Genomic DNA, 27,912 nt, shown 5'->3' on the forward strand with positions numbered 1-27,912 from the left:
CAACAAGTATGCGAAAAACGCGAAAGTATGAGCCGGATGAGGGCAAATCCCAGACCTATCCCAGACATAACTTGCGTTATCCTCTAAGACATTGTTCGAAACCAGGTTTAATTGACTGTTTTAGTGTGGTACCACTTTGCTACGCGATCCAATGCAAAAAAAACACTCACTGAGGTCAACATGTATGTTAAAACTGCGAAAGTATGACCGTGATGAGGGCAAATCCCAGGCCTAACCTTGACCTAACATGCGTAATCCTCTAAGATATTGATCGACACCAGGATTAATCGACTGTTTCAGTGTGGTACCACATTACTACGTGATCCAATCCAGAAAAAGCCCAGGATCTCTTCAACAAGTATGCGAAAAACGCGAAAGTATGAGCCTGATGAGGGCAGCTCACAGACCTATCCCAGATCTAACTTGCGTTATCCTCTAAAATATTGATCGAAACCAGGTTAAATCGTCAGTTACAGTGTGGTACCACATTACTACGTGATCCAAACCAGAAAAGCCCAGGATGTGTTCAACAAGTATCTGAAAAATGCGAAGGTATCAGCCTGATGTGGGCAAATCCCAGACCTATCCCAGACATAACTTGCGTTATCCTCTAAAACATTGTTCGAAACCAGGTTTAATTGACAGTTTTAGTGTGGTTCCACTTTGCTACGCGATCCAATGCAGAAAAAACACTCGCTCAGGTCAACATGTATGTTAAAACTGCGAAAGTATGACCCTGATGAGGGCAAATCCCAGGCCTAACCTAGACCTAACATGCGTTATCCTCTAAAATATTGATCGAAACCAGGTTTAATGGTCTGTTTCAGTGTAGTAACACATTACTACGTGATCCATACCAGAAAAACCCAGGATGTGTTCAACAAGTATGTGAAAAATGTGAAGGTATGAGCCTGATGAGGGCAGCTCACAGACCTATCCCAGATCTAACTTGCGTTATCCTCTAAAATATTGATCGAAACCAGGTTTAATGGTCTGTTTCAGTGTGGTACCACATTACTACGTGATCCAAACCAGAAAAACCCAGGATGTGTTCAACAAGTATGTGAAAAATGCGAAGGTATGTGCCTGATGAGGGCAAATCCCAGACCTATCCCAGACATAACTTGCGTTACCCTCTAAAACATTGTTCGAAACCAGGTTTAATTGACTGTTTTAGTGTGGTACCACTTTGCTACGCGATCCAATGCAAAAAAAACACTCACTCAGATCAACATGTACGTTAAAACTGCGAAAGTATGACCGTGATGAGGGCAAATCCCAGGCCTAACCTTGACCTAACATGCGTTATCCTCTAAGATATTGATCGAAACCAGGATTAATCGACTGTTTCAGAGTGGTACTACATTACTACGTGATCCAAACCAGAAAAAGCCAGGGATCTGTTCAACAAGTATGTGAAAAATGCGAAAGTATGACGCTGATGAGGGCAAATCCCAGGCCTAACCTAGACCTAACATGCGTTATCCTCTAAAATATTGATCGAAAACAGGTTTAATGGACTGTTTCAGTGTGGTACCACATTAGTACGTGATCCAAACCAGAAAAAGTCAGGGATCTGTTCAACAGGTATGTGAAAAACGCGAAAATATGACCCTGATGAGTGCAAATCCCCGACCTGTCCCAGACCTAACTTGCGTTATCCTATAAAATATTGATCGAAACCAGGTTTAATTGACTGTTTCAGTGTGGTACCACTTTACGACGTGATCCACAGCAGAAAAAACCATCGATCAGGTCACCATGTATGTTAAAACTGCGAAAGTATGACCCTGATGAGGGCAAATCCTAGACCTATCCTAGAGCTAACATGTGCTATCCTCTAAAATATTGACGGAAACCACGTTTAAATGACAGTTTCAGTGTGATACCACATTACCACGTGATCCAAACCAGAAAAAGCCCAGAATCCGGCCATCAAGTATGGGAAATATGCGAAAGTACGAGCCTGATGAGAGCAAATCCCAGACCTATCCCAGACCTAACTTGCGTTGTTCTGTAAAATATTTATCAAGACTACGATTAATTGACTGTTTCAGTGTGGCATGACATTACTACGTGATCCAAACCAGTGGAAGCCCAGGATCTGGCCAACAAGAATGAGAAATATGCGAAAGTATGAGCCGGAAGGGAGCAAATCCCAGACCTAACCTAGACCTAACATGCGTTATCCTCAAAAATATTGACCGAAACCAGGTTTAGTGGTCTGTTTCTGTGTGGTACCACATTACTGCGTGACCCAAACCAGAAAAAACCCAGGATCTGTTCAACAAGTATGTGAAAAATGCGAAAGTATGACGCTGATGAGGGCAAATCCCAGACCAATCCCAGACCTAACTTGCATTGTCCTCTAAAATATAGATGGAATCCAGGTTTAATGGACTGTTTCAGTGTGGTACCACATTACTACGTGATCCAAACCATGAAAAACCGAGGATCTGTTCAACAAGTATGTGAAAAACGCGAAAGTATGAGACTGATGAGGGAAAATCCCTGGCCTAACCTAGACCTAACATGAGTTGTCCTCAAGAATATTGTTCGAAACAAGGTTTAATGGACTGTTTCAGTGTGGTACCACATTACTACGTGATCCAAACCAGAAAAAGCCCAGACTCTGGCCATCAAGTATGAGAAATATGCGAAAGTATGACCCTGAAGAGGGCAAATCCCAGACCTAACCTAGACCTAACATGTGTTATCCACTAAAATATTAATCGAAACCAGGTTTAATGATCTGTTTCAGTGTGGTACCACATTACTACGTGATCCAAACCAGAAAAAGCCAGGGGTCTGTGCAACAAGTATGTGAAAAACGCGAAAATATGTCCCTGATGAGGGCAAATCCCAGACCTATCCCAGACCTAACTTGCGTTATCCTATAAAATATTAATCGAAACCAGGTTTAATGATCTGTTTCAGTGTGGTACCACTTTACGACGTGATCCACAGCAGAAAAAACCATCGATCAGGTCAATATGTATGTTAAAACTGCGAAAGTATGACCCTGATGAGGGCAATTCCCAGACCTAACCTAGACATAACATGCGCTATCCTCTAAAATATTGATCGAAACCAGGTTTAATGGACTGTTTCAGTGTGGTACCACATTACTACGTGATCCAAACCAGAAAAAGCCCAGAATCTGGCCATCTAGCATGAGAAATATGCGAAAGTACGAGTCCGATGGGAGCAAACGCCAGACCTAACCTAGACCTAACATGAATTATTCTCTAAAATATTTATCCAAACCAGGTTTAATGGTCTGTTTCAGTGTGGTACCACATTACTACGTGAGCCAATCCAGAAAAAGCCCAGGATCTCTTCAACAAGCATGTGAAAAACGCGAAAGTATGAGCCTGATGAGTGCAAATCCCAGACATGTCCCAGATCTAACTTGCGTTATCCTATAAAATATTAATCGAAACCAGGTTTAATGGTCTGTTTCAGTGTGGTACCACATTACTACGTGATCCAAAGCAGAAAAAGCCCAGAATCTGACCGTCAAGTATGAGAAATATGCGAAAGTACGAGCCCGATGAGAGCAAACACCAGTCCAAACCTAGACCTAACATGAATTATTCTCTAAAATATTGATCGAAACCAGGTTTAATGGACTGTTTCAGTGTGGTACCACAATAGTACGTGGTCCAAACCAGAAAAAGTCAGGGATCTGTTCAACAAGTATGTGAAAAACGCGAAAATATGACCCTGATGAGGGCAAATCCCAGACCTAGCCTAGACCTAACATGTGTTATCCTCTAAAATATTGATCGAATCCAGGTTTAATGAACTGTTTCGGTGTCGCACAACATTACTACGTGATCCAAACTAGAAAAAACCGAGGATCTGTTCAACAAGTATGTGAAAAATGCGAAGGTATGAGCCTGATGAGGGCAAATCCCAGACCTATCCCAGAGATAACTTGCATTACCCTCTAAAACATTGTTCGAAACCAGGTTTAATTGACTGTTTTAGTGTGGTACCACTTTGCTACGCGATCCAATGCAAAAAAAACACTCACTCAGGTCAACATGTATGTTAAAACTGCGTAAGTATGACCGTGATGAGGGCAAATCCCAGGCCTAACCTTGACCTAACATGCGTTATCCTCTAAGATATTGATCGACACCAGGATTAATCGACTGTTTCGGTGTGGTGCCACATTACTACGTGATCCAAACCAGAAAAAGCCAGGGGTCTGTGCAACAAGTATGTGAAAAACGCGAAAATATGACCCTGATGAGGGCTAATCCCAGGCCTAACATATACCTATAATGCGTTATCCTCTAAAATATTGATCGAAACCAGGTTTAATGGTCTGTTTCAGTGTGGTACCACATTACTACGTGATCCAAACCAGAAAAACCCAGGATGTGTTCAACAAGTATGTGAAAAATGCGAAGGTATGAGCCTGATGAGGGCAGATCCCAGACCTATCCCAGACCTAACTTGCGTTATCCTCTAAAATATTGATCGAAACCAGGTTTAATGGTCTGTTTTAGTGTGGTACCACTTTGCTACGCGATCCAATGCAAAAAAAACACTCACTCAGCTCAACATGTATGTTAAAACTGCGAAAGTATGACCGTGATGAGGGCAAATCCCAGGCCTAACCTTGACCTAACATGCATTATCCTCTAAGATATTGATCGAAACCAGGATTAATCGACTGTTTCAGTGTGGTACCACATTACTACGTGATGCAAACCAGAAAAACCCAGGATGTGTTCAACAAGTATGTGAAAAATGCGAAGGTATGTGCCTGATGAGGGCAAATCCCAGACCTATCCCAGACATAACTTGCGTTACACTCTAAACCATTGTTCGAAACCAGGTTTAATTGACTGTTTTAGTGTGGTACCACTTTGCTACGCGATCCAATGCAAAAAAAACACTCACTCAGATCAACATGTATGTTAAAACTGCGAAAGTATGACCGTGATGAGGGCAAATCCCAGGCCTAACCTTGACCTAACATGCGTTATCCTCTAAGATATTGATCGAAACCAGGATTAATCGACTGTTTCAGTGTGGTACCACATTACTACGTGATCCAAACCAGAAAAAGCCAGGTATCTGTTCAACAGGTATGTGAAAAACGCGAAAATATGACCCTGATGAGGGCTAATCCCAGGCCTAACATATACCTATAATGCGTTATCCTCAAAAATATTGATCGAAACCAGGTTAAATGGTCAGTTTCAGTGTGGTACCACATTACTACGTGATCCAAACCAGAAAAGCCCAGGATGTGTTCAACAAGTATGTGAAAAATGCGAAGGTATGAGCCTGATGTGGGCAAATCCCAGACCTATCCCAGACATAACTTGCGTTATCCTCTAAAACATTGTTCGAAACCAGGTTTAATTGACTGTTTTAGTGTGGTACCACTTTGCTACACGATCCAATGCAAAAAAAACACTCACTCAGGTCAACATGTATGTTAAAACTGCGAAGGTATGAGCCTGATGTGGGCAGATCCCAGACCTATCCCAGACCTAACTTGCGTTATCCTCTAAAATATTGATCGAAACCAGGTTTAATGGTCTGTTTTAGTGTGGTACCACTTTGCTACGCGATCCAATGCAAAAAAAACACTCACTCAGCTCAACATGTATGTTAAAACTGCGAAAGTATGACCGTGATGAGGGCAAATCCCAGGCCTAACCTTGACCTAACATGCATTATCCTCTAAGATATTGATCGAAACCAGGATTAATCGACTGTTTCAGTGTGGTACCACATTACTACGTGATGCAAACCAGAAAAACCCAGGATGTGTTCAACAGGTATGTGAAAAACGCGAAAATATGACCCTGATGAGGGCAAATCCCAGACCTATCCCTGACATAACTTACGTTATCCTCTATAACATTGTTCGAAACCAGGTTTAATTGACTGTTTTAGTGTGGTACCACTTTGCTACGCGATCCAATGCAAAAAAAACACTCACTCAGGTCAACATGTATGTTAAAACTGCGAAGGTATGAGCCTGATGTGGGCAAATCCCAGACCTATCCCAGACCTAACTTGCGTTATCCTCTAAGATATTGATCGAAACCAGGAATAATCGACTGTTTCAGTGTAGTACCACATTACTACGTGATCCAAACCAGAAAAAACCCAGGATCTGTTCAACAAGTATGTGAAGAATGCGAAAGTATGAGTCTGATGTGGGCCAATCCCAGGACTAACCTAGACATAACATGCGCTATCCTCTAAAATATTGATCGAAACCAGGTTTAATTGACTGTTTTAGTGTGGTACCACTTTGCTACACGATCCAATGCAAAAAAAACACTCACTCAGGTCAACATGTATGTTAAAACTGCGAAGGTATGAGCCTGATGTGGGCAGATCCCAGACCTATCCCAGACCTAACTTGCGTTATCCTCTAAAATATTGATCGAAACCAGGTTTAATGGTCTGTTTTAGTGTGGTACCACTTTGCTACGCGATCCAATGCAAAAAAAACACTCACTCAGCTCAACATGTATGTTAAAACTGCGAAAGTATGACCGTGATGAGGGCAAATCCCAGGCCTAACCTTGACCTAACAGGCATTATCCTCTAAGATATTGATCGAAACCAGGATTAATCGACTGTTTCAGTGTGGTACCACATTACTACGTGATGCAAACCAGAAAAACCCAGGATGTGTTCAACAGGTATGTGAAAAACGCGAAAATATGACCCTGATGAGGGCAAATCCCAGACCTATCCCTGACATAACTTACGTTATCCTCTATAACATTGTTCGAAACCAGGTTTAATTGACTGTTTTAGTGTGGTACCACTTTGCTACGCGATCCAATGCAAAAAAAACACTCACTCAGGTCAACATGTATGTTAAAACTGCGAAGGTATGAGCCTGATGTGGGCAAATCCCAGACCTATCCCAGACCTAACTTGCGTTATCCTCTAAGATATTGATCGAAACCAGGAATAATCGACTGTTTCAGTGTAGTACCACATTACTACGTGATCCAAACCAGAAAAAACCCAGGATCTGTTCAACAAGTATGTGAAGAATGCGAAAGTATGAGTCTGATGTGGGCCAATCCCAGGACTAACCTAGACATAACATGCGCTATCCTCTAAAATATTGATCGAAACCAGGTTTAATGGACTGTTTCAGTGTGGTACCACATTACTACGTGATCCAAACCAGAAAAAGCCCAGAATCTGGCCATCTAGTATGAGAAATATGCGAAAGTACGAGCCCGAAGGGAGCAAATGCCAGACCTATCCTAGACCTAACATGAATTATTCCTTAAAATATTGATCGAAACCAGGTTTAATGGACTGTTTCAGTGTGGTACCACATTACTACGTGATCCAATCCAGAAAAAGCTCAGGATCTCTTCAACAAGCATGTGAAAAACGCGAAAGTATGAGCCTGATGAGGGCAAATCCCAGACCTATCCCAGACATAACTTGCGTTATCCTCTAAAACATTGTTCGAAACCAGGTTTAAGTGACAGTTTTAGTGTGGTTCCACTTTGCTACGCGATCCAATGCAGAAAAAACACTCGCTCAGGTCAACATGTATGTTAAAACTGCGAAAGTATGACCCTGATGAGGGCAAATCCCAGGCCTAACCTAGGCCTAACATGAATTATTCTCTAAAATATTGATCGAAACCAGGGTTAATGGACTGTTTCAGTGTGGTACCACATTACTACGTGATCCAATCCAGAAAAAGCCCAGGATCTCTTCAACAAGTATGCGAAAAACGCGAAAGTATGAGCCTGATGGGCGCAAATCCCAGACCTATCCCAGACATAACTTGCGTTATCCTCTAAGACATTGTTCGAAACCAGGTTTAATTGACTGTTTTAGTGTGGTACCACTTTGCTACGCGATCCAATGCAAAAAAAACACTCACTGAGGTCAACATGTATGTTAAAACTGCGAAAGTATGACCCTGATGAGGGCAAATCCCAGGCCTAACCTAGACCTAACATGCGTTATCCTCTAAAATATTGATCGAAACCAGGTTTAATGGTCTGTTTCAGTGTAGTACCACATTCCTACGTGATCCAAACCAGAAAAACCCAGGATGTGTTCAACAAGTATGTGAAAAATGCGAAGGTATGAGCCTGATGAGGGCAGATCCCAGACCTATCCCAGATCTAACTTGCGTTATCCTCTAAAATATTGATCGAAACCAGGTTTAATGGTCTGTTTCAGTGTGGTACCACATTACTACGTGATCCAAACCAGAAAAACCCAGGATGTGTTCAACAAGTATGTGAAAAATGCGAAGGTATGTGCCTGATGAGGGCAAATCCCAGACCTATCCCAGACATAACTTGCGTTACCCTCTAAAACATTGTTCGAAACCAGGTTTAATTGACTGTTTTAGTGTGGTACCACTTTGCTACGCGATCCAATGCAAAAAAAACACTCACCCAGATCAACATGTACGTTAAAACTGCGAAAGTATGACCGTGATGAGGGCAAATCCCAGGCCTAACCTTGACCTAACATGCGTTATCCTCTAAGATATTGATCGAAACCAGGTTTAATGGTCTGTTTCAGTGTAGTACCACATTCCTACGTGATCCAAACCAGAAAAACCCAGGATGTGTTCAACAAGTATGTGAAAAATGCGAAGGTATGAGCCTGATGAGGGCAGATCCCAGACCTATCCCAGATCTAACTTGCGTTATCCTCTAAAATATTGATCGAAACCAGGTTTAATGGTCTGTTTCAGTGTGGTACCACATTACTACGTGATCCAAACCAGAAAAACCCAGGATGTGTTCAACAAGTATGTGAAAAACGCGAAAGTATGAGCCTGATGGGCGCAAATCCCAGACCTATCCCAGACATAACTTGCGTTATCCTCTAAGACATTGTTCGAAACCAGGTTTAATTGACTGTTTTAGTGTGGTACCACTTTGCTACGCGATCCAATGCAAAAAAAACACTCACTGAGGTCAACATGTATGTTAAAACTGCGAAAGTATGACCCTGATGAGGGCAAATCCCAGGCCTAACCTAGACCTAACATGCGTTATCCTCTAAAATATTGATCGAAACCAGGTTTAATGGTCTGTTTCAGTGTAGTACCACATTCCTACGTGATCCAAACCAGAAAAACCCAGGATGTGTTCAACAAGTATGTGAAAAATGCGAAGGTATGAGCCTGATGAGGGCAGATCCCAGACCTATCCCAGATCTAACTTGCGTTATCCTCTAAAATATTGATCGAAACCAGGTTTAATGGTCTGTTTCAGTGTGGTACCACATTACTACGTGATCCAAACCAGAAAAACCCAGGATGTGTTCAACAAGTATGTGAAAAATGCGAAGGTATGTGCCTGATGAGGGCAAATCCCAGACCTATCCCAGACATAACTTGCGTTACCCTCTAAAACATTGTTCGAAACCAGGTTTAATTGACTGTTTTAGTGTGGTACCACTTTGCTACGCGATCCAATGCAAAAAAAACACTCACCCAGATCAACATGTACGTTAAAACTGCGAAAGTATGACCGTGATGAGGGCAAATCCCAGGCCTAACCTTGACCTAACATGCGTTATCCTCTAAGATATTGATCGAAACCAGGATTAATCGACTGTTTCAGTGTGGTACCACATTACTACGTGACCCAAACCAGAAAAAGCCAGGGATCTGTTCAACAGGTATGTGAAAAACGCGAAAATGTGACCCTGATGAGTGCAAATCCCCGACCTGTCCCAGACCTAACTTGCGTTACCCTCTAAAACATTGTTCGAAACCAGGTTTAATTGACTGTTTTAGTGTGGTACCACTTTGCTACGCGATCCAATGCAAAAAAAACACTCACTCAGATCAACATGTACGTTAAAACTGCGAAAGTATGACCGTGATGAGGGCAAATCCCAGGCCTAACCTTGACCTAACATGCGTTATCCTCTAAGATATTGATCGAAACCAGGATTAATCGACTGTTTCAGTGTGGTACCACATTACTACGTGATCCAAACCAGAAAAACCCAGGATGTGTTCAACAAGTATGTGAAAAATGCGAAGGTATGAGCCTGATGAGGGCAGATCCCAGGCCTAACCTAGACCGAACATGCGTTATCCTCAAGAGTATTGATGGAAAACAGGTTTAATCGACAGTTTCAGTGTGGTACCACTTTGCTACGCAATCCAATGCAAACAAAACACTCACTGAGGTCAACATGTATGTTAAAACTGCGAAAGTATGACCCTGATGAGGGCAAATCCCAGGCCTAACCTAGACCTAACATGCGTTATCCTCTAAAATATTGATCGAAACCAGGTTTAATGGTCTGTTTCAGTGTGGTACCACATTACTACGTGATCCAATCCAGAAAAAGCCCAGGATCTCTTCAACAAGTATGTGAAGAATGCGAAAGTATGAGTCTGATGTGGGCCAATCCCAGGCCTAACCTAGACATAACATGCGCTATCCTCTAAAATATTGATCGAAACCAGGTTTAATTGACTGTTTTAGTGTGGTACCACTTTGCTACGCGATCCAATGCAAAAAAAACACTCACTCAGCTCAACATGTATGTTAAAACTGCGAAAGTATGACCGTGATGAGGGCAAATCCCAGGCCTAACCTTGACCTAACATGCATTATCCTCTAAGATATTGATCGAAACCAGGATTAATCGACTGTTTCAGTGTGGTACCACATTACTACGTGATGCAAACCAGAAAAACCCAGGATGTGTTCAACAAGTATGTGAAAAATGCGAAGGTATGTGCCTGATGAGGGCAAATCCCAGACCTATCCCAGACATAACTTGCGTTACCCTCTAAAACATTGTTCGAAACCAGGTTTAATTGACTGTTTTAGTGTGGTACCACTTTGCTACGCGATCCAATGCAAAAAAAACACTCACTCAGATCAACATGTATGTTAAAACTGCGAAGGTATGAGCCTGATGTGGGCAGATCCCAGACCTATCCCAGACCTAACTTGCGTTATCCTCTAAAATATTGATCGAAACCAGGTTTAATGGTCTGTTTTAGTGTGGTACCACTTTGCTACGCGATCCAATGCAAAAAAAACACTCACTCAGCTCAACATGTATGTTAAAACTGCGAAAGTATGACCGTGATGAGGGCAAATCCCAGGCCTAACCTTGACCTAACATGCATTATCCTCTAAGATATTGATCGAAACCAGGATTAATCGACTGTTTCAGTGTGGTACCACATTACTACGTGATGCAAACCAGAAAAACCCAGGATGTGTTCAACAGGTATGTGAAAAACGCGAAAATATGACCCTGATGAGGGCAAATCCCAGACCTATCCCTGACATAACTTACGTTATCCTCTATAACATTGTTCGAAACCAGGTTTAATTGACTGTTTTAGTGTGGTACCACTTTGCTACGCGATCCAATGCAAAAAAAACACTCACTGAGGTCAACATGTATGTTAAAACTGCGAAAGTATGACCCTGATGAGGGCAAATCCCAGGCCTAACCTAGACCTAACATGCGTTATCCTCTAAAATATTGATCGAAACCAGGTTTAATGGTCTGTTTCAGTGTAGTACCACATTCCTACGTGATCCAAACCAGAAAAACCCAGGATGTGTTCAACAAGTATGTGAAAAATGCGAAGGTATGAGCCTGATGAGGGCAGATCCCAGACCTATCCCAGATCTAACTTGCGTTATCCTCTAAAATATTGATCGAAACCAGGTTTAATGGTCTGTTTCAGTGTGGTACCACATTACTACGTGATCCAAACCAGAAAAACCCAGGATGTGTTCAACAAGTATGTGAAAAATGCGAAGGTATGTGCCTGATGAGGGCAAATCCCAGACCTATCCCAGACATAACTTGCGTTACCCTCTAAAACATTGTTCGAAACCAGGTTTAATTGACTGTTTTAGTGTGGTACCACTTTGCTACGCGATCCAATGCAAAAAAAACACTCACCCAGATCAACATGTACGTTAAAACTGCGAAAGTATGACCGTGATGAGGGCAAATCCCAGGCCTAACCTTGACCTAACATGCGTTATCCTCTAAGATATTGATCGAAACCAGGATTAATCGACTGTTTCAGTGTGGTACCACATTACTACGTGACCCAAACCAGAAAAAGCCAGGGATCTGTTCAACAGGTATGTGAAAAACGCGAAAATATGACCCTGATGAGTGCAAATCCCCGACCTGTCCCAGACCTAACTTGCGTTACCCTCTAAAACATTGTTCGAAACCAGGTTTAATTGACTGTTTTAGTGTGGTACCACTTTGCTACGCGATCCAATGCAAAAAAAACACTCACTCAGATCAACATGTATGTTAAAACTGCGAAAGTATGACCGTGATGAGGGCAAATCCCAGGCCTAACCTTGACCTAACATGCATTATCCTCTAAGATATTGATCGAAACCAGGATTAATCGACTGTTTCAGTGTGGTACCACATTACTACGTGATGCAAACCAGAAAAACCCAGGATGTGTTCAACAGGTATGTGAAAAACGCGAATATATGACCCTGATGAGGGCAAATCCCAGACCTATCCCTGACATAACTTACGTTATCCTCTATAACATTGTTCGAAACCAGGTTTAATTGACTGTTTTAGTGTCGTACCACTTTGCTACGCGATCCAATGCAAAAAAAACACTCACTGAGGTCAACATGTATGTTAAAACTGCGAAAGTATGACCCTGATGAGGGCAAATCCCAGGCCTAACCTAGACCTAACATGCGTTATCCTCTAAAATATTGATCGAAACCAGGTTTAATGGTCTGTTTCAGTGTGGTACCACATTACTACGTGATCCAATCCAGAAAAAGCCCAGGATCTCTTCAACAAGTATGTGAAGAATGCGAAAGTATGAGTCTGATGTGGGCCAATCCCAGGCCTAACCTAGACATAACATGCGCTATCCTCTAAAATATTGATCGAAACCAGGTTTAATTGACTGTTTTAGTGTGGTACCACTTTGCTACGCGATCCAATGCAAAAAAAACACTCACTCAGCTCAACATGTATGTTAAAACTGCGAAAGTATGACCGTGATGAGGGCAAATCCCAGGCCTAACCTTGACCTAACATGCATTATCCTCTAAGATATTGATCGAAACCAGGATTAATCGACTGTTTCAGTGTGGTACCACATTACTACGTGATGCAAACCAGAAAAACCCAGGATGTGTTCAACAAGTATGTGAAAAATGCGAAGGTATGTGCCTGATGAGGGCAAATCCCAGACCTATCCCAGACATAACTTGCGTTACCCTCTAAAACATTGTTCGAAACCAGGTTTAATTGACTGTTTTAGTGTGGTACCACTTTGCTACGCGATCCAATGCAAAAAAAACACTCACTCAGATCAACATGTATGTTAAAACTGCGAAGGTATGAGCCTGATGTGGGCAGATCCCAGACCTATCCCAGACCTAACTTGCGTTATCCTCTAAAATATTGATCGAAACCAGGTTTAATGGTCTGTTTTAGTGTGGTACCACTTTGCTACGCGATCCAATGCAAAAAAAACACTCACTCAGCTCAACATGTATGTTAAAACTGCGAAAGTATGACCGTGATGAGGGCAAATCCCAGGCCTAACCTTGACCTAACATGCATTATCCTCTAAGATATTGATCGAAACCAGGATTAATCGACTGTTTCAGTGTGGTACCACATTACTACGTGATGCAAACCAGAAAAACCCAGGATGTGTTCAACAGGTATGTGAAAAACGCGAAAATATGACCCTGATGAGGGCAAATCCCAGACCTATCCCTGACATAACTTACGTTATCCTCTATAACATTGTTCGAAACCAGGTTTAATTGACTGTTTTAGTGTGGTACCACTTTGCTACGCGATCCAATGCAAAAAAAACACTCACTGAGGTCAACATGTATGTTAAAACTGCGAAAGTATGACCCTGATGAGGGCAAATCCCAGGCCTAACCTAGACCTAACATGCGTTATCCTCTAAAATATTGATCGAAACCAGGTTTAATGGTCTGTTTCAGTGTGGTACCACATTACTACGTGATCCAATCCAGAAAAAGCCCAGGATCTCTTCAACAAGTATGTGAAGAATGCGAAAGTATGAGTCTGATGTGGGCCAATCCCAGGCCTAACCTAGACATAACATGCGCTATCCTCTAAAATATTGATCGAAACCAGGTTTAATTGACTGTTTTAGTGTGGTACCACTTTGCTACGCGATCCAATGCAAAAAAAACACTCACTCAGCTCAACATGTATGTTAAAACTGCGAAAGTATGACCGTGATGAGGGCAAATCCCAGGCCTAACCTTGACCTAACATGCATTATCCTCTAAGATATTGATCGAAACCAGGATTAATCGACTGTTTCAGTGTGGTACCACATTACTACGTGATGCAAACCAGAAAAACCCAGGATGTGTTCAACAAGTATGTGAAAAATGCGAAGGTATGTGCCTGATGAGGGCAAATCCCAGACCTATCCCAGACATAACTTGCGTTACCCTCTAAAACATTGTTCGAAACCAGGTTTAATTGACTGTTTTAGTGTGGTACCACTTTGCTACGCGATCCAATGCAAAAAAAACACTCACTCAGATCAACATGTATGTTAAAACTGCGAAGGTATGAGCCTGATGTGGGCAGATCCCAGACCTATCCCAGACCTAACTTGCGTTATCCTCTAAAATATTGATCGAAACCAGGTTTAATGGTCTGTTTTAGTGTGGTACCACTTTGCTACGCGATCCAATGCAAAAAAAACACTCACTCAGCTCAACATGTATGTTAAAACTGCGAAAGTATGACCGTGATGAGGGCAAATCCCAGGCCTAACCTTGACCTAACATGCATTATCCTCTAAGATATTGATCGAAACCAGGATTAATCGACTGTTTCAGTGTGGTACCACATTACTACGTGATGCAAACCAGAAAAACCCAGGATGTGTTCAACAGGTATGTGAAAAACGCGAAAATATGACCCTGATGAGGGCAAATCCCAGACCTATCCCTGACATAACTTACGTTATCCTCTATAACATTGTTCGAAACCAGGTTTAATTGACTGTTTTAGTGTGGTACCACTTTGCTACGCGATCCAATGCAAAAAAAACACTCACTCAGGTCAACATGTATGTTAAAACTGCGAAGGTATGAGCCTGATGTGGGCAAATCCCAGACCTATCCCAGACCTAACTTGCGTTATCCTCTAAGATATTGATCGAAACCAGGAATAATCGACTGTTTCAGTGTAGTACCACATTACTACGTGATCCAAACCAGAAAAAACCCAGGATCTGTTCAACAAGTATGTGAAGAATGCGAAAGTATGAGTCTGATGTGGGCCAATCCCAGGACTAACCTAGACATAACATGCGCTATCCTCTAAAATATTGATCGAAACCAGGTTTAATGGACTGTTTCAGTGTGGTACCACATTACTACGTGATCCAAACCAGAAAAAGCCCAGAATCTGGCCATCTAGTATGAGAAATATGCGAAAGTACGAGCCCGAAGGGAGCAAATGCCAGACCTATCCTAGACCTAACATGAATTATTCCTTAAAATATTGATCGAAACCAGGTTTAATGGACTGTTTCAGTGTGGTACCACATTACTACGTGATCCAATCCAGAAAAAGCTCAGGATCTCTTCAACAAGCATGTGAAAAACGCGAAAGTATGAGCCTGATGGGCGCAAATCCCAGACCTATCCCAGACATAACTTGCGTTATCCTCTAAGACATTGTTCGAAACCAGGTTTAATTGACTGTTTTAGTGTGGTACCACTTTGCTACGCGATCCAATGCAAAAAAAACACTCACTGAGGTCAACATGTATGTTAAAACTGCGAAAGTATGACCCTGATGAGGGCAAATCCCAGGCCTAACCTAGACCTAACATGCGTTATCCTCTAAAATATTGATCGAAACCAGGTTTAATGGTCTGTTTCAGTGTAGTACCACATTCCTACGTGATCCAAACCAGAAAAACCCAGGATGTGTTCAACAAGTATGTGAAAAATGCGAAGGTATGAGCCTGATGGGCGCAAATCCCAGACCTATCCCAGACATAACTTGCGTTATCCTCTAAGACATTGTTCGAAACCAGGTTTAATTGACTGTTTTAGTGTGGTACCACTTTGCTACGCGATCCAATGCAAAAAAAACACTCACTGAGGTCAACATGTATGTTAAAACTGCGAAAGTATGACCCTGATGAGGGCAAATCCCAGGCCTAACCTAGACCTAACATGCGTTATCCTCTAAAATATTGATCGAAACCAGGTTTAATGGTCTGTTTCAGTGTAGTACCACATTCCTACGTGATCCAAACCAGAAAAACCCAGGATGTGTTCAACAAGTATGTGAAAAATGCGAAGGTATGAGCCTGATGAGGGCAGATCCCAGACCTATCCCAGATCTAACTTGCGTTATCCTCTAAAATATTGATCGAAACCAGGTTTAATGGTCTGTTTCAGTGTGGTACCACATTACTACGTGATCCAAACCAGAAAAACCCAGGATGTGTTCAACAAGTATGTGAAAAATGCGAAGGTATGTGCCTGATGAGGGCAAATCCCAGACCTATCCCAGACATAACTTGCGTTACCCTCTAAAACATTGTTCGAAACCAGGTTTAATTGACTGTTTTAGTGTGGTACCACTTTGCTACGCGATCCAATGCAAAAAAAACACTCACCCAGATCAACATGTACGTTAAAACTGCGAAAGTATGACCGTGATGAGGGCAAATCCCAGGCCTAACCTTGACCTAACATGCGTTATCCTCTAAGATATTGATCGAAACCAGGATTAATCGACTGTTTCAGTGTGGTACCACATTACTACGTGACCCAAACCAGAAAAAGCCAGGGATCTGTTCAACAGGTATGTGAAAAACGCGAAAATATGACCCTGATGAGTGCAAATCCCCGACCTGTCCCAGACCTAACTTGCGTTACCCTCTAAAACATTGTTCGAAACCAGGTTTAATTGACTGTTTTAGTGTGGTGCCACTTTGCTACGCGATCCAATGCAAAAAAAACACTCACTCAGATCAACATGTACGTTAAAACTGCGAAAGTATGACCGTGATGAGGGCAAATCCCAGGCCTAACCTTGACCTAACATGCGTTATCCTCTAAGATATTGATCGAAACCAGGATTAATCGACTGTTTCAGTGTGGTACCACATTACTACGTGATCCAAACCAGAAAAACCCAGGATGTGTTCAACAAGTATGTGAAAAATGCGAAGGTATGAGCCTGATGAGGGCAGATCCCAGGCCTAACCTAGACCGAACATGCGTTATCCTCAAGAGTATTGATGGAAAACAGGTTTAATCGACAGTTTCAGTGTGGTACCACTTTGCTACGCAATCCAATGCAAACAAAACACTCACTGAGGTCAACATGTATGTTAAAACTGCGAAAGTATGACCCTGATGAGGGCAAATCCCAGGCCTAACCTAGACCTAACATGCGTTATCCTCTAAAATATTGATCGAAACCAGGTTTAATGGTCTGTTTCAGTGTGGTACCACATTACTACGTGATCCAATCCAGAAAAAGCCCAGGATCTCTTCAACAAGTATGTGAAAAATGCGAAGGTATGTGCCTGATGAGGGCAAATCCCAGACCTATCCCAGACATAACTTGCGTTACCCTCTAAAACATTGTTCGAAACCAGGTTTAATTGACTGTTTTAGTGTGGTACCACTTTGCTACGCGATCCAATGCAAAAAAAACACTCACTCAGATCAACATGTATGTTAAAACTGCGAAGGTATGAGCCTGATGTGGGCAGATCCCAGACCTATCCCAGACCTAACTTGCGTTATCCTCTAAAATATTGATCGAAACCAGGTTTAATGGTCTGTTTTAGTGTGGTACCACTTTGCTACGCGATCCAATGCAAAAAAAACACTCACTCAGCTCAACATGTATGTTAAAACTGCGAAAGTATGACCGTGATGAGGGCAAATCCCAGGCCTAACCTTGACCTAACATGCATTATCCTCTAAGATATTGATCGAAACCAGGATTAATCGACTGTTTCAGTGTGGAACCACATTACTACGTGATGCAAACCAGAAAAACCCAGGATGTGTTCAACAGGTATGTGAAAAACGCGAAAATATGACCCTGATGAGGGCAAATCCCAGACCTATCCCTGACATAACTTACGTTATCCTCTATAACATTGTTCGAAACCAGGTTTAATTGACTGTTTTAGTGTGGTACCACTTTGCTACGCGATCCAATGCAAAAAAAACACTCACTCAGGTCAACATGTATGTTAAAACTGCGAAGGTATGAGCCTGATGTGGGCAAATCCCAGACCTATCCCAGACCTAACTTGCGTTATCCTCTAAGATATTGATCGAAACCAGGAATAATCGACTGTTTCAGTGTAGTACCACATTACTACGTGATCCAAACCAGAAAAAACCCAGGATCTGTTCAACAAGTATGTGAAGAATGCGAAAGTATGAGTCTGATGTGGGCCAATCCCAGGACTAACCTAGACATAACATGCGCTATCCTCTAAAATATTGATCGAAACCAGGTTTAATGGACTGTTTCAGTGTGGTACCACATTACTACGTGATCCAAACCAGAAAAAGCCCAGAATCTGGCCATCTAGTATGAGAAATATGCGAAAGTACGAGCCCGAAGGGAGCAAATGCCAGACCTATCCTAGACCTAACATGAATTATTCCTTAAAATATTGATCGAAACCAGGTTTAATGGACTGTTTCAGTGTGGTACCACATTACTACGTGATCCAATCCAGAAAAAGCTCAGGATCTCTTCAACAAGCATGTGAAAAACGCGAAAGTATGAGCCTGATGGGCGCAAATCCCAGACCTATCCCAGACATAACTTGCGTTATCCTCTAAGACATTGTTCGAAACCAGGTTTAATTGACTGTTTTAGTGTGGTACCACTTTGCTACGCGATCCAATGCAAAAAAAACACTCACTGAGGTCAACATGTATGTTAAAACTGCGAAAGTATGACCCTGATGAGGGCAAATCCCAGGCCTAACCTAGACCTAACATGCGTTATCCTCTAAAATATTGATCGAAACCAGGTTTAATGGTCTGTTTCAGTGTAGTACCACATTCCTACGTGATCCAAACCAGAAAAACCCAGGATGTGTTCAACAAGTATGTGAAAAATGCGAAGGTATGAGCCTGATGGGCGCAAATCCCAGACCTATCCCAGACATAACTTGCGTTATCCTCTAAGACATTGTTCGAAACCAGGTTTAATTGACTGTTTTAGTGTGGTACCACTTTGCTACGCGATCCAATGCAAAAAAAACACTCACTGAGGTCAACATGTATGTTAAAACTGCGAAAGTATGACCCTGATGAGGGCAAATCCCAGGCCTAACCTAGACCTAACATGCGTTATCCTCTAAAATATTGATCGAAACCAGGTTTAATGGTCTGTTTCAGTGTAGTACCACATTCCTACGTGATCCAAACCAGAAAAACCCAGGATGTGTTCAACAAGTATGTGAAAAATGCGAAGGTATGAGCCTGATGAGGGCAGATCCCAGACCTATCCCAGATCTAACTTGCGTTATCCTCTAAAATATTGATCGAAACCAGGTTTAATGGTCTGTTTCAGTGTGGTACCACATTACTACGTGATCCAAACCAGAAAAACCCAGGATGTGTTCAACAAGTATGTGAAAAATGCGAAGGTATGTGCCTGATGAGGGCAAATCCCAGACCTATCCCAGACATAACTTGCGTTACCCTCTAAAACATTGTTCGAAACCAGGTTTAATTGACTGTTTTAGTGTGGTACCACTTTGCTACGCGATCCAATGCAAAAAAAACACTCACCCAGATCAACATGTACGTTAAAACTGCGAAAGTATGACCGTGATGAGGGCAAATCCCAGGCCTAACCTTGACCTAACATGCGTTATCCTCTAAGATATTGATCGAAACCAGGATTAATCGACTGTTTCAGTGTGGTACCACATTACTACGTGACCCAAACCAGAAAAAGCCAGGGATCTGTTCAACAGGTATGTGAAAAACGCGAAAATATGACCCTGATGAGTGCAAATCCCCGACCTGTCCCAGACCTAACTTGCGTTACCCTCTAAAACATTGTTCGAAACCAGGTTTAATTGACTGTTTTAGTGTGGTACCACTTTGCTACGCGATCCAATGCAAAAAAAACACTCACTCAGATCAACATGTACGTTAAAACTGCGAAAGTATGACCGTGATGAGGGCAAATCCCAGGCCTAACCTTGACCTAACATGCGTTATCCTCTAAGATATTGATCGAAACCAGGATTAATCGACTGTTTCAGTGTGGTACCACATTACTACGTGATCCAAACCAGAAAAACCCAGGATGTGTTCAACAAGTATGTGAAAAATGCGAAGGTATGAGCCTGATGAGGGCAGATCCCAGGCCTAACCTAGACCGAACATGCGTTATCCTCAAGAGTATTGATGGAAAACAGGTTTAATCGACAGTTTCAGTGTGGTACCACTTTGCTACGCAATCCAATGCAAACAAAACACTCACTGAGGTCAACATGTATGTTAAAACTGCGAAAGTATGACCCTGATGAGGGCAAATCCCAGGCCTAACCTAGACCTAACATGCGTTATCCTCTAAAATATTGATCGAAACCAGGTTTAATGGTCTGTTTCAGTGTGGTACCACATTACTACGTGATCCAATCCAGAAAAAGCCCAGGATCTCTTCAACAAGTATGTGAAGAATGCGAAAGTATGAGTCTGATGTGGGCCAATCCCAGGCCTAACCTAGACATAACATGCGCTATCCTCTAAAATATTGATCGAAACCAGGTTTAATTGACTGTTTTAGTGTGGTACCACTTTGCTACGCGATCCAATGCAAAAAAAACACTCACTCAGCTCAACATGTATGTTAAAACTGCGAAAGTATGACCGTGATGAGGGCAAATCCCAGGCCTAACCTTGACCTAACATGCATTATCCTCTAAGATATTGATCGAAACCAGGATTAATCGACTGTTTCAGTGTGGTACCACATTACTACGTGATGCAAACCAGAAAAACCCAGGATGTGTTCAACAAGTATGTGAAAAATGCGAAGGTATGTGCCTGATGAGGGCAAATCCCAGACCTATCCCAGACATAACTTGCGTTACCCTCTAAAACATTGTTCGAAACCAGGTTTAATTGACTGTTTTAGTGTGGTACCACTTTGCTACGCGATCCAATGCAAAAAAAACACTCACTCAGATCAACATGTATGTTAAAACTGCGAAGGTATGAGCCTGATGTGGGCAGATCCCAGACCTATCCCAGACCTAACTTGCGTTATCCTCTAAAATATTGATCGAAACCAGGTTTAATGGTCTGTTTTAGTGTGGTACCACTTTGCTACGCGATCCAATGCAAAAAAAACACTCACTCAGCTCAACATGTATGTTAAAACTGCGAAAGTATGACCGTGATGAGGGCAAATCCCAGGCCTAACCTTGACCTAACATGCATTATCCTCTAAGATATTGATCGAAACCAGGATTAATCGACTGTTTCAGTGTGGTACCACATTACTACGTGATGCAAACCAGAAAAACCCAGGATGTGTTCAACAGGTATGTGAAAAACGCGAAAATATGACCCTGATGAGGGCAAATCCCAGACCTATCCCTGACATAACTTACGTTATCCTCTATAACATTGTTCGAAACCAGGTTTAATTGACTGTTTTAGTGTGGTACCACTTTGCTACGCGATCCAATGCAAAAAAAACACTCACTCAGGTCAACATGTATGTTAAAACTGCGAAGGTATGAGCCTGATGTGGGCAAATCCCAGACCTATCCCAGACCTAACTTGCGTTATCCTCTAAGATATTGATCGAAACCAGGAATAATCGACTGTTTCAGTGTAGTACCACATTACTACGTGATCCAAACCAGAAAAAACCCAGGATCTGTTCAACAAGTATGTGAAGAATGCGAAAGTATGAGTCTGATGTGGGCCAATCCCAGGACTAACCTAGACATAACATGCGCTATCCTCTAAAATATTGATCGAAACCAGGTTTAATGGACTGTTTCAGTGTGGTACCACATTACTACGTGATCCAAACCAGAAAAAGCCCAGAATCTGGCCATCTAGTATGAGAAATATGCGAAAGTACGAGCCCGAAGGGAGCAAATGCCAGACCTATCCTAGACCTAACATGAATTATTCCTTAAAATATTGATCGAAACCAGGTTTAATGGACTGTTTCAGTGTGGTACCACATTACTACGTGATCCAATCCAGAAAAAGCTCAGGATCTCTTCAACAAGCATGTGAAAAACGCGAAAGTATGAGCCTGATGAGGGCAAATCCCAGACCTATCCCAGACATAACTTGCGTTATCCTCTAAAACATTGTTCGAAACCAGGTTTAAGTGACAGTTTTAGTGTGGTTCCACTTTGCTACGCGATCCAATGCAGAAAAAACACTCGCTCAGGTCAACATGTATGTTAAAACTGCGAAAGTATGACCCTGATGAGGGCAAATCCCAGGCCTAACCTAGACCTAACATGCGTTATCCTCTAAAATATTGATCGAAACCAGGTTTAATGGTCTGTTTCAGTGTAGTACCACATTCCTACGTGATCCAAACCAGAAAAACCCAGGATGTGTTCAACAGGTATGTGAAAAACGCGAAAATATGACCCTGATGAGGGCAAATCCCAGACCTATCCCTGACATAACTTACGTTATCCTCTATAACATTGTTCGAAACCAGGTTTAATTGACTGTTTTAGTGTGGTACCACTTTGCTACGCGATCCAATGCAAAAAAAACACTCACTCAGGTCAACATGTATGTTAAAACTGCGAAGGTATGAGCCTGATGTGGGCAAATCCCAGACCTATCCCAGACCTAACTTGCGTTATCCTCTAAGATATTGATCGAAACCAGGAATAATCGACTGTTTCAGTGTAGTACCACATTACTACGTGATCCAAACCAGAAAAAACCCAGGATCTGTTCAACAAGTATGTGAAGAATGCGAAAGTATGAGTCTGATGTGGGCCAATCCCAGGACTAACCTAGACATAACATGCGCTATCCTCTAAAATATTGATCGAAACCAGGTTTAATGGACTGTTTCAGTGTGGTACCACATTACTACGTGATCCAAACCAGAAAAAGCCCAGAATCTGGCCATCTAGTATGAGAAATATGCGAAAGTACGAGCCCGAAGGGAGCAAATGCCAGACCTATCCTAGACCTAACATGAATTATTCCTTAAAATATTGATCGAAACCAGGTTTAATGGACTGTTTCAGTGTGGTACCACATTACTACGTGATCCAATCCAGAAAAAGCTCAGGATCTCTTCAACAAGCATGTGAAAAACGCGAAAGTATGAGCCTGATGAGGGCAAATCCCAGACCTATCCCAGACATAACTTGCGTTATCCTCTAAAACATTGTTCGAAACCAGGTTTAAGTGACAGTTTTAGTGTGGTTCCACTTTGCTACGCGATCCAATGCAGAAAAAACACTCGCTCAGGTCAACATGTATGTTAAAACTGCGAAAGTATGACCCTGATGAGGGCAAATCCCAGGCCTAACCTAGACCTAACATGCGTTATCCTCTAAAATATTGATCGAAACCAGGTTTAATGGTCTGTTTCAGTGTAGTACCACATTCCTACGTGATCCAAACCAGAAAAACCCAGGATGTGTTCAACAAGTATGTGAAAAATGCGAAGGTATGAGCCTGATGAGGGCAGATCCCAGACCTATCCCAGATCTAACTTGCGTTATCCTCTAAAATATTGATCGAAACCAGGTTTAATGGTCTGTTTCAGTGTGGTACCACATTACTACGTGATCCAAACCAGAAAAACCCAGGATGTGTTCAACAAGTATGTGAAAAATGCGAAGGTATGTGCCTGATGAGGGCAAATCCCAGACCTATCCCAGACATAACTTGCGTTACCCTCTAAAACATTGTTCGAAACCAGGTTTAATTGACTGTTTTAGTGTGGTACCACTTTGCTACGCGATCCAATGCAAAAAAAACACTCACCCAGATCAACATGTACGTTAAAACTGCGAAAGTATGACCGTGATGAGGGCAAATCCCAGGCCTAACCTTGACCTAACATGCGTTATCCTCTAAGATATTGATCGAAACCAGGATTAATCGACTGTTTCAGTGTGGTACCACATTACTACGTGACCCAAACCAGAAAAAGCCAGGGATCTGTTCAACAGGTATGTGAAAAACGCGAAAATATGACCCTGATGAGTGCAAATCCCCGACCTGTCCCAGACCTAACTTGCGTTACCCTCTAAAACATTGTTCGAAACCAGGTTTAATTGACTGTTTTAGTGTGGTGCCACTTTGCTACGCGATCCAATGCAAAAAAAACACTCACTCAGATCAACATGTACGTTAAAACTGCGAAAGTATGACCGTGATGAGGGCAAATCCCAGGCCTAACCTTGACCTAACATGCGTTATCCTCTAAGATATTGATCGAAACCAGGATTAATCGACTGTTTCAGTGTGGTACCACATTACTACGTGATCCAAACCAGAAAAACCCAGGATGTGTTCAACAAGTATGTGAAAAATGCGAAGGTATGAGCCTGATGAGGGCAGATCCCAGGCCTAACCTAGACCGAACATGCGTTATCCTCAAGAGTATTGATGGAAAACAGGTTTAATCGACAGTTTCAGTGTGGTACCACTTTGCTACGCAATCCAATGCAAACAAAACACTCACTGAGGTCAACATGTATGTTAAAACTGCGAAAGTATGACCCTGATGAGGGCAAATCCCAGGCCTAACCTAGACCTAACATGCGTTATCCTCTAAAATATTGATCGAAACCAGGTTTAATGGTCTGTTTCAGTGTGGTACCACATTACTACGTGATCCAATCCAGAAAAAGCCCAGGATCTCTTCAACAAGTATGTGAAGAATGCGAAAGTATGAGTCTGATGTGGGCCAATCCCAGGCCTAACCTAGACATAACATGCGCTATCCTCTAAAATATTGATCGAAACCAGGTTTAATTGACTGTTTTAGTGTGGTACCACTTTGCTACGCGATCCAATGCAAAAAAAACACTCACTCAGCTCAACATGTATGTTAAAACTGCGAAAGTATGACCGTGATGAGGGCAAATCCCAGGCCTAACCTTGACCTAACATGCATTATCCTCTAAGATATTGATCGAAACCAGGATTAATCGACTGTTTCAGTGTGGTACCACATTACTACGTGATGCAAACCAGAAAAACCCAGGATGTGTTCAACAAGTATGTGAAAAATGCGAAGGTATGTGCCTGATGAGGGCAAATCCCAGACCTATCCCAGACATAACTTGCGTTACCCTCTAAAACATTGTTCGAAACCAGGTTTAATTGACTGTTTTAGTGTGGTACCACTTTGCTACGCGATCCAATGCAAAAAAAACACTCACTCAGATCAACATGTATGTTAAAACTGCGAAGGTATGAGCCTGATGTGGGCAGATCCCAGACCTATCCCAGACCTAACTTGCGTTATCCTCTAAAATATTGATCGAAACCAGGTTTAATGGTCTGTTTTAGTGTGGTACCACTTTGCTACGCGATCCAATGCAAAAAAAACACTCACTCAGCTCAACATGTATGTTAAAACTGCGAAAGTATGACCGTGATGAGGGCAAATCCCAGGCCTAACCTTGACCTAACATGCATTATCCTCTAAGATATTGATCGAAACCAGGATTAATCGACTGTTTCAGTGTGGTACCACATTACTACGTGATGCAAACCAGAAAAACCCAGGATGTGTTCAACAGGTATGTGAAAAACGCGAAAATATGACCCTGATGAGGGCAAATCCCAGACCTATCCCTGACATAACTTACGTTATCCTCTATAACATTGTTCGAAACCAGGTTTAATTGACTGTTTTAGTGTGGTACCACTTTGCTACGCGATCCAATGCAAAAAAAACACTCACTCAGGTCAACATGTATGTTAAAACTGCGAAGGTATGAGCCTGATGTGGGCAAATCCCAGACCTATCCCAGACCTAACTTGCGTTATCCTCTAAGATATTGATCGAAACCAGGAATAATCGACTGTTTCAGTGTAGTACCACATTACTACGTGATCCAAACCAGAAAAAACCCAGGATCTGTTCAACAAGTATGTGAAGAATGCGAAAGTATGAGTCTGATGTGGGCCAATCCCAGGACTAACCTAGACATAACATGCGCTATCCTCTAAAATATTGATCGAAACCAGGTTTAATGGACTGTTTCAGTGTGGTACCACATTACTACGTGATCCAAACCAGAAAAAGCCCAGAATCTGGCCATCTAGTATGAGAAATATGCGAAAGTACGAGCCCGAAGGGAGCAAATGCCAGACCTATCCTAGACCTAACATGAATTATTCCTTAAAATATTGATCGAAACCAGGTTTAATGGACTGTTTCAGTGTGGTACCACATTACTACGTGATCCAATCCAGAAAAAGCTCAGGATCTCTTCAACAAGCATGTGAAAAACGCGAAAGTATGAGCCTGATGAGGGCAAATCCCAGACCTATCCCAGACATAAATTGCGTTATCCTCTAAAACATTGTTCGAAACCAGGTTTAAGTGACAGTTTTAGTGTGGTTCCACTTTGCTACGCGATCCAATGCAGAAAAAACACTCGCTCAGGTCAACATGTATGTTAAAACTGCGAAAGTATGACCCTGATGAGGGCAAATCCCAGGCCTAACCTAGGCCTAACATGAATTATTCTCTAAAATATTGATCGAAACCAGGGTTAATGGACTGTTTCAGTGTGGTACCACATTACTACGTGATCCAATCCAGAAAAAGCCCAGGATCTCTTCAACAAGTATGCGAAAAACGCGAAAGTATGAGCCTGATGGGCGCAAATCCCAGACCTATCCCAGACATAACTTGCGTTATCCTCTAAGACATTGTTCGAAACCAGGTTTAATTGACTGTTTTAGTGTGGTACCACTTTGCTACGCGATCCAATGCAAAAAAAACACTCACTGAGGTCAACATGTATGTTAAAACTGCGAAAGTATGACCCTGATGAGGGCAAATCCCAGGCCTAACCTAGACCTAACATGCGTTATCCTCTAAAATATTGATCGAAACCAGGTTTAATGGTCTGTTTCAGTGTAGTACCACATTCCTACGTGATCCAAACCAGAAAAACCCAGGATGTGTTCAACAAGTATGTGAAAAATGCGAAGGTATGAGCCTGATGAGGGCAGATCCCAGACCTATCCCAGATCTAACTTGCGTTATCCTCTAAAATATTGATCGACACCAGGTTTAATGGTCTGTTTCAGTGTGGTACCACATTACTACGTGATCCAAACCAGAAAAACCCAGGATGTGTTCAACAAGTATGTGAAAAATGCGAAGGTATGTGCCTGATGAGGGCAAATCCCAGACCTATCCCAGACATAACTTGCGTTACCCTCTAAAACATTGTTCGAAACCAGGTTTAATTGACTGTTTTAGTGTGGTACCACTTTGCTACGCGATCCAATGCAAAAAAAACACTCACCCAGATCAACATGTACGTTAAAACTGCGAAAGTATGACCGTGATGAGGGCAAATCCCAGGCCTAACCTTGACCTAACATGCGTTATCCTCTAAGATATTGATCGAAACCAGGATTAATCGACTGTTTCAGTGTGGTACCACATTACTACGTGACCCAAACCAGAAAAAGCCAGGGATCTGTTCAACAGGTATGTGAAAAACGCGAAAATATGACCCTGATGAGTGCAAATCCCCGACCTGTCCCAGACCTAACTTGCGTTACCCTCTAAAACATTGTTCGAAACCAGGTTTAATTGACTGTTTTAGTGTGGTACCACTTTGCTACGCGA

This window comes from Colletes latitarsis, chromosome 3 (assembly GCF_051014445.1).
Source record: "Colletes latitarsis isolate SP2378_abdomen chromosome 3, iyColLati1, whole genome shotgun sequence".
Taxonomy (NCBI): domain Eukaryota; kingdom Metazoa; phylum Arthropoda; class Insecta; order Hymenoptera; family Colletidae; genus Colletes; species Colletes latitarsis.